We start from the raw sequence: 13,809 nt of genomic DNA, 5'->3' as shown, positions 1-13,809 counted from the left end.
TAAATAAATAGACTAAAAGGAGACAAAGAGAGAGAATGAGAGGTAAAGGGTGTTCGTGGTGTGGTGTGTGCGTGTGTGTGTGTGTGGTGTGTGGTTGGTTTGTGTGTGTGTGTTTGTGTGGTGTTGGTGTGGTGTGTAGTGTATGGTTTTTGGTAGTATGGTAGAGTTTGTGTTGTGTGTGTATGTGGGGTTGTGTGTGGGGGTGTGTGTGTGGTTTGGTTTGTGTGTGTGGGTGTGTTGTGGTGTGGTGGTGTGTGTGCAGTGCTGGGCGTGGGCAGAGCACTTCCGTGTGCTTGTGCGTGTCCTAACGCTCGTGTTTCTCTAAGGTTAGAAGTCCATTGATCTGCTGTGAGGGTTTGGTATGGCTTGGCTGTGCATGTGCAGGCATGGCAGTGCAGTGCATTGCTGTGCAGTGCATGTGCATGGCAGACATGGGGATGTCATGTGCTGTGCATGTGCAGTGCATGTACTTTGGACGTGCATTGATGTGCATGGCATGTTTTGTGCTTCGTATGAGTTGTGCATGAGATTAGTTTTTTATTGTTTTAAATGAGTATAAGTAAGTGTATGTGATTGCATAAGTGGGTGTGTATGTGCATATGTATATGTGCTTATTTGTGACAGTCACTGTAGGGCATGTGCAGGCATTGCATGTGATCTGCTCTGCATGTGTATGTGCATGTGTATGTAAATGTGCAGTGCATGTGATGGTATGTTGTGTAGGAGGGCATGTGAGTGCATGTGCATGGGGTATGTGTTTTTGAAAAGTGTAGTGTAGTTTTAATATGTTTATGTATGTGCATGTACCTGTGTTCCTGGCAGGCTTGTGAGTAAAATGTGTAGTGTAGATTTTTGGGTGCCATCTTGAGTAAGTATGTGAAATTTGGACATTACCTTTTGTTTTTTAACACTTGTTCACAATTGTGCATCTGTGTGCACTTATGCATAAGCATATGTATTTGTGTGCCTGCACAGATATATATGTGTATGTATTTAGTGTGTTTTTTAGATATAATGGTTCCCATTTTCTCTAATACTTTTTCCCCAGAAATACTATTTACAACCCCCAATAAATGGCAAATTTCCTTGCTGTTAATCAACCCAGCCACAGACGCAATCTATATAACAATTTTTAAAGCATGACAAGATATAATTTTTGGCCCAAAAATAATCAGAATAAAAAGGCTACCACTAGACAAAGACCCATCCTTTTCCCTTTATAAGAGCTAAATACAATGCAAAACAAAACAAAACAAAAAAAAACAGAAAAAAAAATAACAAAAAAAAAAGTAGTAAAAAAAAAAAATAGTAACTTATTACAATTTCAATAACAAATCTGCTCAATTTGAGCTCTTTCCAAACTCCCATCAAAAGCACCAGAGCCTAAGAAAATGATATTACAAAAGGAAAAAAAACAAAATACAGCTGTGATCTTCATTATGGCTTGGGTTTAGCGTGACTGCTTCAGGAAGAAAGAGCACAGAATGAAAAGAGTACGGATGACAGGCAAAAGAAAGACACAAGAAGACCTGACGTCTACGGGCACAAAGCCTATCCAAGAGAGAGCAAGAAAAATTTCCCGCTCTCAGCCCCAAACCTTAAAAAAATCCTTGCATTAAGGGGACCAGCAAAAGGGCCCCTTTAACCCTTTAATGCCAACCTCCCAAAAACCCACAGTTGTTCATAAAAGCTTTTCTCCCCTGCACTGAAAATTTAAAATATCAATTTTGAATTGTTTTTCTATGCAACAGCAAAACCCGTAAAAGTGTGATGAAAAATAAGTAAAAATTTTAAAAAGGGGAAAACAAAAGGCAATGCCCAAAAGGAAAGGCAGTTTGTACCATACAAGAAAAACATTTTCCCAGCTGAAACAAATAAAAATACACTTCTCAGTTATTTCCTCACAAACACTGCAATCTGCAAATGCAATCAAAAAATCTTTACATGCATGAAAAAAGCATGCATATTACCATTGGATTTCCCCACATGCAACCTCTTCCCTTTTTTGTAAAATCATATAACGCATGAGAAAAGCGAAAACAAACTTCAGATCACTTTGGTAAGTAATAAAAGTAATAGTACACATTTATCACAAAACAAAGAGCAATAGGGTAAGGCGCCCTGGTTATGCTGTTAGATTCTGGAAATTTCTTGCCTAAATACAAATGAACGTAAAAACAGGTTCATGCGGAGTTTTTCTTAAAAATTATTCATTATTGTCCCTGGTTAACCGGTACTTTTTTTTTTCTTTGCTTTTAGTTATGAGTGAATAATATGTCAAAATGCCCTTACTCAATCTTGGGACCAAAATACCTGATAAACAAAGCTTTTTCTCAAGGGAAATAAAAAAAAAAAGAAAAAAATGTAGAAGGGGGGAAAAAAAAACAGATCACAATAAAAAGAAATACATGTTGACATTCTAGTCCAAGATGCAGCAACCTTTTGTAACTAGTGTGACTATTTCAGAACCCAAAAAACTTTGTTTTAGAAACCCCTTTCAAGAGTTCTAAATTTTCCCTTTTTTATCACAGTGGTTCACAGGACCCTTCCCCCATACTCTGGGGCACAGAAGCCGCATGAGGGACAGTCTAAGAGCACCCAAAGAAACCAAACCAAAAGCATTTCCTCCCTTTGCACTTGGGGGAGTCCCATGAGAACCTTTAAGCTTTCCTGAGCAATATTTTTCCCTTTTCACCGACTACGAAGGGCGTGTCCCTTTTTTACAGCTAGCATTTTTAAACCTTTTCACCACAGTTTTCCCTTTGAAAAACAAACAATTCCTTTATTTTAATTTAATCCCCAAACATTCTCTTATCATTTTGTTACATCTGATTACAAAACTCATTATTCATTTTTCCCAATTTTTAAGTGTACAAATTCCCCATAAATGTTCTAGCATTAGGGGTTTAAAATCAACGAGCCACAATTCTAAAGAGACATCACACAATTTTGGGAATTGAACTTTAGAAATTTCAAACCAATATAAAAAACTACAAAAAAAAAGCTGTGTGAAACAATGACATTTTTATATCCTGTCCTTGAACATATCCCGGGTTTTCCCCGGTGATTCTCTTTACTTGATCTCGGTTTGGTTTCTTGGACCTACATGTTGAGCAAATGACCTCCCGAGTTTTTGCGTGAGGTGCAGGGAGCACAGTAAACTTACCCGGAAGGGGGATCAGGGGCAAAAAATGGGAAAAAGGAAAAACAAAGAGTCTTTCAGCAAAAAGATTAATTCTTTCTGTACAAAAAGTTTGCTTCAGTTTCAATTAATGGTGGCTTTTAAACCTGAGCAAATAAAAATTTTTTAAAAAAAATAATGATAATTAAAATAAAATACAAAAAAAACAAAAAAAAAACCAAAACACATTAAAGAACTGATTATCTTTTCAACCTATGCTTGAAAAACAAATACATAAAAAATTTTCATTTCAAAATTAATCTAGAACAAAAAAAATAATCATATAATTAGCTCACACCAATCAAATAAAACAAAAGATTTAGTAAAAAAACGCCGGTGAACTGTGATTCTTAATTCAAATTTTTAAAAAAAGCCCCCGTTTCATGAACACAAAAAAAAAGCATATGGGTTTTTCAAAAAAAAAAAAGAATGAAAATTAATAATCTGATTTTTTCCCCGAATGACAGGGTAAAAAACAGTCCCCAAGAGGGTACTAAATTCACACACATTTGAGATTCTAATTAGAAAAAAAATGTTTTTTCACTTTTTTAATTCTTATAAAATCTGGGTGACTGAAAAATGGTATATCTCCTAAAAAGGGGGCATTCCCTAAGGGCAAATGGGTCTGATTATTTTCCTCTTTTACTAATTAATTTTTTATTTACCTTTATCTTTCAATTACAGTCAATCTCAACCCCTTGTTTTTTTTCAGAAGTTTCAAAAAATTTAAAAGAGATCTCCTTTTTCTCCTTAAAAGATAGTAAGACTTGGGAAAAGTTTGAATTTTTGGGAAAACAAAAATAAACCTCTGGAATGCTCTGAACTTTATAACAATATAATAAGCAAAAAGACTAAAAAAAATATTACAAAACTACGTAAAATAAAAAACAGTAAGAAAAATCTATTCAATCTCAATCTTAAAACCCAAAATCTTTTTATTCCCTTTTTGGGGATCAGAGAAAAATTACTCATGCACAAAAAAATGTATGATGATAAATCTGTCTTCTTTTGGGGACGATGTTCAGTGTCTTGTGAGAGGTACAACTAATTTAAAAAGGCAGTTTTGTATCGATGTCCACCACAACCCGATTTTCATGAAAAAAACAGGGCCCATTTTTCTAAATAGGCATCCAATAGTTTGTTTAAGTTTTGGGGTAATACTTTTACTGCTTATTCCAAATGCCTTCCAAAAAAAATCTGTGTATTTAAAATTATATTGTCAAACTACATCCAAATTTTGGGAAATAATGGCTGTAAAATTATCCCAAATATGAACACATATGGCAGTTATCCTTTATGAATCACAATAGTGAGCTTTTTAGGCATTTTGGTACATAGTGGGCCACTTACTGATAAAAGGAAAGCATTTTAAGTCTTTAAGTAAACCTGAATATACACTTAAAATACTTTAGCATTCAAAAAAAACTATCAGCCAAAGGGAGTTTAATAATATATCTGTGCATTTCCTTCTCAGATTAAAAAATCCAAAGTCGAGATTCCCACAAGAATTCCAATAGCTGTTATTGGGGTTGGGACTCTGACACTGCCAGCATTACAGGATAAAACTATACAGAGAAGTTTTTTTTTTGCCCCGGAAGCTTTCAATGGAAAATTCTTTTTAAATCATTTTTAAAAATCATCAGAAAGCATCCATTCCACTTTCAGCTAGAAAATAAACCAAAATCCCTCTTAAAAAGCGGGAAAAAAAATCAAAAAATAGAGATATCCCCCCACTAAAATTTGAACAACACCCAACCCCCTTGTCATTCTACTGCAATTTACACCAATTTTTTAATTTTTACTTTTTAGTTTAAAATAAGTACAGAACCCTATACGTCGGCAAACAAAAGAAACTGGGCCACTGAAAATTCCCCCAAAACCCCAAAAATTGCTCATAGACTAAGTGTAACATTTAGATTTTAACTTTTTGTGACTTAGGGCCAGGGTCAATAAACACTCAGACAAAGCCTTTTGTCCTATCACCAATATTTTGAACTGAACTTCCCAAAAAAAAGTAAAAAGTAAAATCAATCAGAATAATAATTATTGTATTATAAAACTTAACATACCCGAAAATAAGAACACAGCAATTTTTAGATTTTCAAAAAAAAATATACAGCTTTCCCATGACATAACAGACTATGATGTTGTATTTTAAAAACTAGGACAAAACCCGCATACCCCAAAAATCCCAAACTTTTGTTCACAACAATAACTCCCGTAAATAGGGAAACCCACCCCTGGAGCCCCCAAAACCCCTTTGGAAGAACATACAGTATCAAAGTCTTCAGTTAACCTGCTGGGCAACAGCTGTATTTTTTTTCATTTCAAAAAAAATTGTAAAAAATTTAGTTAGTAAAACAGTAAGCTTCAGTATAGATGCAAGACTTAAAACGTCTTAGACAGCGAGTAATGCTCAAACCTACCCTTTTATTTTGGGGTTGCTTTTACATCCACCTCCTTATATACCAAAGTATACATACACTAAAAAATAGGGCTCAAAATGTTTTCCCAAAACTCAACCTACCTTTCCAAACCTTCAGGATGGTTTACCCAAAAAATTAAAATCATCAGGGGTACTTACATTAAAAAAACAAAACTCACACTCAGTAAAAAAAAAACCCCAGCCTCATTTACTGAAAATCAAAGGGACTTCATTTTCCTACTTCACCTAGGAAAAAGCCTTTGGGAAAAGCACAACTCCCCTTTTAAGACTTTGAAAAAAAATCTAATCCTTCTACTCAGAGGACAGACCTTCTATCCTGCCCTCCCCTTTCCCATTGGGTTTCCCTATCCAAGTCCTAGGGGTCCTTTTAATGGAGAAATCCCTTGACTTGGGCTTTTTTCACCTCATCAGCCTTTTTCACACTTGCGAGAATGCTGCGTCGGCCCTAAGGGGAAAAAGGGGAGAAGGGAGAAAAAAACAAAAACTTTAAATAAACCAAAATTACCATTAAACAGATAAAAGTTGAAAATGTTTTTTTGTGTATAAATTTGCTTTTTCGCTTAAAAACTTAAAGGCTGTTGCAGTCTTAAAAACGATGCCCGTTTTTAGTTTATCTGCCAGAAGCTTATTTTCCCTTTTGTATCATTTATTCCTTGCCCCCAAAGGAATTAAATTACTATATAATCTAACAGAAAACACCAACGGAAAACACTGGCCCCCAAAAAAAAAATAAAAAAAAAAAAGAAAAAAAAAAAAATAAATATAAATTAAAAAAAAAATAAAAAAATATAAAATAAAGAGTACTACCAAATTTCCTAACCTAGTAAAAAGGCTAATGCAAAGTGAAAATCTACTTAAATTAAAAAAAAAAAAATTTAAATAAAATATATAAAGAAAAACTATAAATAAAAATTTAATAAACAGCTTCATAATAAACTCCCTTCTTACATAAATCATCACAATTTTCCAATAATAAATATATAACTTTAAATTCATTTTTTATTCTTTAATATAAATAAATTAATAATAAAATAATGGAAGCTTCATAACAAACAAAAATTTGAAAATTATATCAAACATAATGTTATGACTGGGAAGATAACTGAGGCAAGGTCGCTAGAATTTTGTTGAGAACAACGATGGACGAACATGAACATTTGATGAAACTTTACTGATGACACTGAATAAATGACGTGAGGTGGTTACTTTGCGTATCTACATGAGTTAACATTGGCCACCATGACTGTGGGAAATCATAAGATCGATGCTGCTCATCATTAACCCTTTTTAAAATGAATTCTATGTCACGATGATTTTCACGATGCCCATCAAATAAAATAATAAAAAAAAAAAATAGTGACATAAAATTCCGATACTGTAATGTAATGACATTGAAAGATGAATAAAAAAGAAATATATGATTATAAATAGATATTTTGATTGAAGAACCTGGGAAGATCCCAAAGATAAAGACGAGAAAAGAGAAAAATGTTTAAAGTGAAATAACTTGACCACGATGAACTGGCTGATCGCTGCTCGTATTTATGTGGGTCTGACCACTTGAAGTGCTTGGAGTTTGAAATGAAATTGATAAATAAAAGAGAAATTAATTCAAGTATTTTTGTACTAATAATACAGTTATTACAATACTATATGAGAAAGAAAAAAAAAAATAGATATATAATTAAATATATATAATATATAATATATATAAATATATATATATATATATAAATATGTTTGAGGTTATGATATTTTTGAAATTGAGTGATACATAAGTGAATTAGATGATCGTACATGAGATACGAGTGAAATAAAATGAAAAAAATAAGATGAAATATAATGATTGAATATGAAGAAGTAAAATGAAGTAAGATGATAATGATGATATATCATGAAGAAGATGAAGATGATGAAGATGAATGATAAGATGATTTTAAGATTAACTGACATAAAAAATGAAAGATAATGTGGTATGAAGATTTATGATGATGATGATGAGATGAATAGAAGATGAGATGAGAGGATGATGAATGAGATGAATAAATGAAGATAAGATGAAATGAAGATAGATAAAGATGAGATGAAGATGAGATGAGATGAAGATGAAGATGATAAAGTTTGATAAAGAGATGATGATAGGATGATTGAGATAAATGAGAATAAATGATGATAATGATGATTTGATGATGATGATAATAGATGATGATGAAGTTTATGATGAAGATGAATGATGAGATGAGAGAGATGATGAAGATGATGATGAAAAGATGAAGATGAAGATAAAGTGAAGATGAAGATAAAGAGAAGATAAAGATAAAGATGAAATGAGATGAAGATGATGATGAAGATGAAGATGAGATGAAGATGAGATGAAGATAAAGATGAATTGATTGAAATAAATGATGATGATAGATGATTATGAAATAAATGATGATGAATGAATGAAGATAGATGAAGATAAAGATGAAGATGAAGATGAGATGAAATGAAGATGATGAAGATGATAGTATGAAGATGATGAGATGATGAAAAGGAATGAAGATGAGATGAAGATAGTGAAGAGGGATGATGAAGATGATGATGAATGAAGATGAAGATGAAATGAAGATGATGAACGATGAAGATGATGAGATGATGAGATGATGATGATGATGAATGATGAGATGATGAGATGAGAGATGATGATGAGATATGAGAGATGAGATGAAGATGAAGATGAGATGATGAAGATGATGATGAAGATGATGATGAAGATGATGATGATTGATGATGAGAGATTGATGAATATGAAGATGAAATGAATATGAAGATGAAGATGATAGATGAGATGATAAATGAAGGAAGATGAAGATGAAAATGAATGAGAGATGAAGATGAAGAATGAGATGAAATGAAGATGAAGACGATGATGATGATGATTGAGAGATAGATAAATATAATATGATAATTGAAGATGAATATGAGATGATGATAGATGAGATGAGATGATGATGTATTGAAGATAATGATAATATATGATAGTATGAGATGAGATGAATGATGATGATGATGAAGATGATGATGATGATGAGATGATGTGATGATGATGAAGATGAAGATGAAGATGAATGATGAAGATGATAAATGAAGATGAAATGATGATGAAGATGATGAAGATGAGATGATGAGATGAAGATGATGATGAAGATGATATGAATGTGAAGATGATGATGATGATGATGATGAAGATGAGATGATGGAAGTTGATGATGAAGATGATGATGAGATGATGATTGAAGATGATGAATGAAGATGATGAAGATGATGATGAAGATGATGAGTTGATGATGATGATAAATGATGAAGATGATGAAGATGGATGAGATGATATATGATGATGAAGATGATGATGATAAGATGATGATGAGATGATGATGAAGATGATGATGAAGATGATGATGATGATGATGATGATGATGATGATGATGATATGAGATGAATGATGATGATGAGATGATGATGAAGATGATGAATGATGATATGATGATGATGATGATATGATGATGATGATAATGTGATGATGATGAATGATAATAATAATGATGATAATAATATGATGATGATGAAGATGAAAATGAAGATGAAAGATGATGATATGATGATGATGATAAATGATGAAGATGAAGATGAAGATGATGATGATGATAAAATAAGACCATAGGCCTAAACCACTGACCTTCCTCTCTCTTTCACCCCGTCTGGATCAGCTGCTTGTCGAGTTTTGACCTGTCCATCATCCGAGGTTGGCTCCAGATTCAGGTCAATTCCTCTCCAAGCACGCGTGGGTCTGGCGGCCTTGCGAGTTTTTGAAAGATTTTACAGTTAAGGTATCAAATATTTCACTATTCGAGTATCAGCAGACTTCATTTTAAAAGCATTTTATCTTCCAAATTAGAGCTTAATCATTCATCCATGTATCCAAGATTTCATTACTCAATAATCAATAACTTTCCTTAGCTAATATCAAAGGCTTACTATCCGGATATCATAAATTGTCTCATTATTTAGGTATTAAAAATTCCATTATCTTTACACCATAAACTTTATCCTCCATTAACCCAATGTTACCAGAAACACCATTGTAAGTATATGCTATGCTCATTGTCAGTTTAGTTTACTTATTGTCTTTACAACAGATGGCTCCACAGTATTAAGTCGCCATGAATTCATTAATAGTACGATGTATCTCACCTGATTCCTTGATTTTTGGAAATATTTTCTTATATTTCATAATGCTATTAGTAATGACAACGTATTATATTAATTATAATGTCTATAACATAAAATCAAAGCACTAGTAAAAATAATAAATAAATAAATAAATAAATAAAAATAATAAATAATAAATTAAATAACAATAACATAAATAAATAGATAAAAATAAAATAAATAAATAAATAGATAAATTAAATTAAAATTTAGAAAAAATACCCAAAAAAACTCCAGAAAGGTGAAACTGACTGTGGTCACAAGGTAAACTGACTGACTCCTTTATGGCTAAGCACTTGTGGAGCCACCTATATGCAGAGCCATTTCACAAAACACTACTAAATGAACCCTATATTTCTTGTGACATGGGGTTAATAAAGGATTTAGATTTTTTTTTTTTTAATCACCTAAACAATATATCAAAGATTCATTACCTAGGTGTCAACTGGTTCTGTATTAGATATCAATGAGCATGGTACTTGCTAGATTCTCTAGGCCTATTGCAATTCTACTTATGTCCAATAAATGAATCAAGTTATTTATAATTAACTCCTGAGTAAGTGTCAGATGATGCAGTTAATAAGAAATCACACAGAGGACACCTTGCAAGACAAACTTCTAAACCATATCTTACATCCTTTGCCATTTCCCCGTTTCCTTGTTGTAGTAGCCAGCTTTCAAAGGTTTGAGCCCATGTAACACCCTCTGGTGATTGCGTCCCATATAATGCTGCTGTGCATGCTGCTCCGACGTAAAGCTTAGGTCACAGCATTTACAGTAAAGCTGACTAACATCCAGAGGTTCTGATTTCTGGAAGAGAATCAGGAAGATTTAGTATACAGATGCTATTATAAAGATCTGAACATCATATATATCCTCTGCATTCCACAGATCTCATAGGATTCTAGTAAAATGACTTTAGAGATTTATCAGTAACAACAGATAGTAATGAAAAATACTTTTATAAACGACTGTGAACTGAAAATAAACAAGACATCAAGAAATCACCCCATTACCTCTCTCTTTCACAGATCTCCAAATCATCAGAAATTCAAGCCACAACTCAACTCAGTCTTTCAAAATCATACATAAACCAATCACTTTCCAGCTTACAAACCTTTTTTGGAGTCGACAAGTCTAACTTTGGTACTTTGGCTGGAGGCTGACCTTCTTTTGCTAACATATCAATATAGTTTTTCACTTTCTTCTTGTGCTGCTTGCCTTCGTAATGGTTTTTCGCTTGAACTCTGGAATTCAACTGTAAAGAAGATAAAGGGGTTGGAATATCTCAAGCATCAAAGCTTTCCCAATTTCTTGTTCTGATTTTGGGATATTTTTCAATCGCACTTTCTGCAAAAATTAGCTTAATAATGATATTTACAAAATGCTGTGTATTTTTTGTCACATCCTTTACAAAACCTTAACTATTTATAATAATTAGAAAGATAAAGGTGCACACTTACCCTAACTTCACATAACTCCAGGAATTGTTATGGAACTTTGAAACTAACTCTTCGGGTAGTTTGGATCGAGTTCAACCGGTACTGAAAAAATAAGGATGAATAATCATTCACCGCATGTTTGTATTTCCCCAAGATAAATAAACTTGCACCATATGAGAAATCATGAGTTTTTAAAAGGGGAATACTTACATGGCCTTTTATTATTTGGTACAAGTGTTTTGGGGCTTAGTGGCTCCATTTCCTTCTCCTTTGTTCTTGGCACTAACGGAGACCCGAAACCAATGGGGAATCATCATCATCCATGCTCTGGTATGGTGGAGTGTCACTGGATCTTCTTGTAAGGTGCTACCATTGCTCTGCCTCGATCTGTAATTTTGTTGATTTGATGGAGCTTGAGCGGACTGGGGACGGCTTGAATTGAGGGGGGGGCTCTTCCTCTCCTGCTGCTGAGGCATGTAGAGCTGCTGGCATGTTTTGTTGTGATTGTATGGGAGGCTGTGGTAAAGGGGGCTGTTGCTGCTGCTGGGTCGGGGTAGCCTTATTGGAGGCCGGAGGTGGAGGGGACGTAGAGTGTGCGGAGGCGGCTAACGGAAAGAAAGGAAATGGTGGAGGAGGTGGATGGAAAGGTGGTGGTGGCTGGTGAGATGGGACAGGGGCGGGGGAGGTGGATGTGGAGGTCGGCCATATCCACCCCAGTAACCGCCATACCCTCCATAATTTTTATCGGCTGGGACCGTACATACCTGGAAGAGAATTAAAAGAATTATAGCCTAACAATGGCATGTTCACAAATATATAATGAGTTTAGAAATATAATAAAAAGACTAAATTACGCTTTGAGTCACCAAGCAATCTGCAAAAGCATCATATTTAATACTCTAACTATGCATTTAATAAGGTAAGTTTATGACCAAAAGCTTGTCTTTATAAAGGGCTGTTTAACTCCAGCAATTACTGTTGCATAAAAAAATATATAATGTATGCCATAAATACCAAATGTTTCAAGTACTTAGAATCATATCTTAGATATAAAATCAACTCTTTTAAGTAAGAAAATTTTGAAATACAGACTATTAAAATTATGATTATAATTACAAAACAATCATCTAATTCCTGTGCAAGTCATGAATCTTCTTCACTTCTATACACAGCCGAATCAATCCTAAAAATACTTACCAGGCAATCTTCAGACTGGGATTAGGCTTAAGGGTACACTTGGTTCCTTTCTATTACACACTTCCGGTACTTGTCTATGGAATTCTTAAATGAAAAAAGGCAAAATGTAAATACACTCATTCCTGATTATTCTTCAGCTCATATAGATCCAGAGCTTATGTAGATGCATTAAAGTTTCATCCCTTATATTATCTAATGCATTAAAGTTTCATCCCTTATATTATCATCATGTATCCTAACCACAAACAGAAAAAACATTTTCTCACCAATATCACTGGGAGTTTCAGTAAAATCAAACACAGAGGACAACCTTGAATCCCACAATAGCCAAAGAAACACTCGAAATCCCTTGTGTATTTCAAACATCCACTTGACTTTAATTTCAAGTTTGGACTCATCCTTCCGTCATACAAACACTAGTTTTCACGACGGGAAACTTCGACAGAATTCAGAAAATACCTGATTACATACCCATCACGGTCATATTTAACCCCAACCCTTTCGGAAAACACCAAAAAAAGCAGGAAAGAGAAGCGTCGAAATGGGCGGAAATAAGCGACACATCCATCTCCTCGCTCGCCACCTCGACTCCCCCAAATAACAAAAAAAAAAAAAAAAAAAAAAAACTCGAGGCACCCTCCCTCCTCCTCGACTCAAACCTCCCCTTTATCCCGCCCCAAACCCCACGCCCAAGCCACACCACCACAACAACCGACTCCTACATACTTGGCATAGCTTCTCCGAGATCGGGATCCCCCCAGAATAAAGCCTGAAATTAGGGTTCCATGCGAGAAATTGCTCCTTCCCGTCGAGGTAAGTCCGGCCGCCGCCGCCGCTCAGCTGATCGAAGGGTAAACAAACAGCCCGTTTTCTTTAGGGTAATCCGGGGATTCAGTCGGATTCAAGGTCTTGATTTTTTTTTCTTTTTTTTTTTTATCATTATTTCGTTGTCGCTCTCTTTCATTTCCTCTTCTCACTTCGTCTGTCTGTCCCTCTCCTTCTCTCTCTCCCTTTCTCTGTCTCTCTCTTGTCTCTGTCTCTCTGCCTCTGGCCTCTGGCTATGTCTTTGTCACTCTCTCTCTCTCTCTCTTCTCTCTCTCTCCCCTCTCTCTCTCTCTCTCTCTCTCTCTATATATCATATATTATATATATCTCTATATATACTATTATATATATATACTACCACACACACACACCACACACACACACACCACACACACACACACACACACCACATATATATATATATATATATATATATATATTCTATATACTATATATATATATTATGT

The 13,809-nt window shown here is 34.2% G+C and overlaps 1 pseudogene; it reads right to left on the bottom strand.

Annotated features, from left to right (window-relative positions):
- Positions 1 to 2,912: 2,912 nt before the first annotated feature.
- Positions 2,913 to 13,342, bottom strand: LOC119599125 (annotated as a pseudogene).
- Between the last annotated feature and the right edge of the window lie 467 nt (positions 13,343 to 13,809).

The sequence above is a fragment of the Penaeus monodon genome, chromosome 42, assembly GCF_015228065.2.
Source record: "Penaeus monodon isolate SGIC_2016 chromosome 42, NSTDA_Pmon_1, whole genome shotgun sequence".
Classification (NCBI taxonomy): Eukaryota; Metazoa; Arthropoda; class Malacostraca; order Decapoda; family Penaeidae; genus Penaeus; species Penaeus monodon.
The sequence above is the reverse complement of the archived record's forward strand: the minus strand, read 5'-3'. Positions and strand labels throughout refer to the sequence as shown.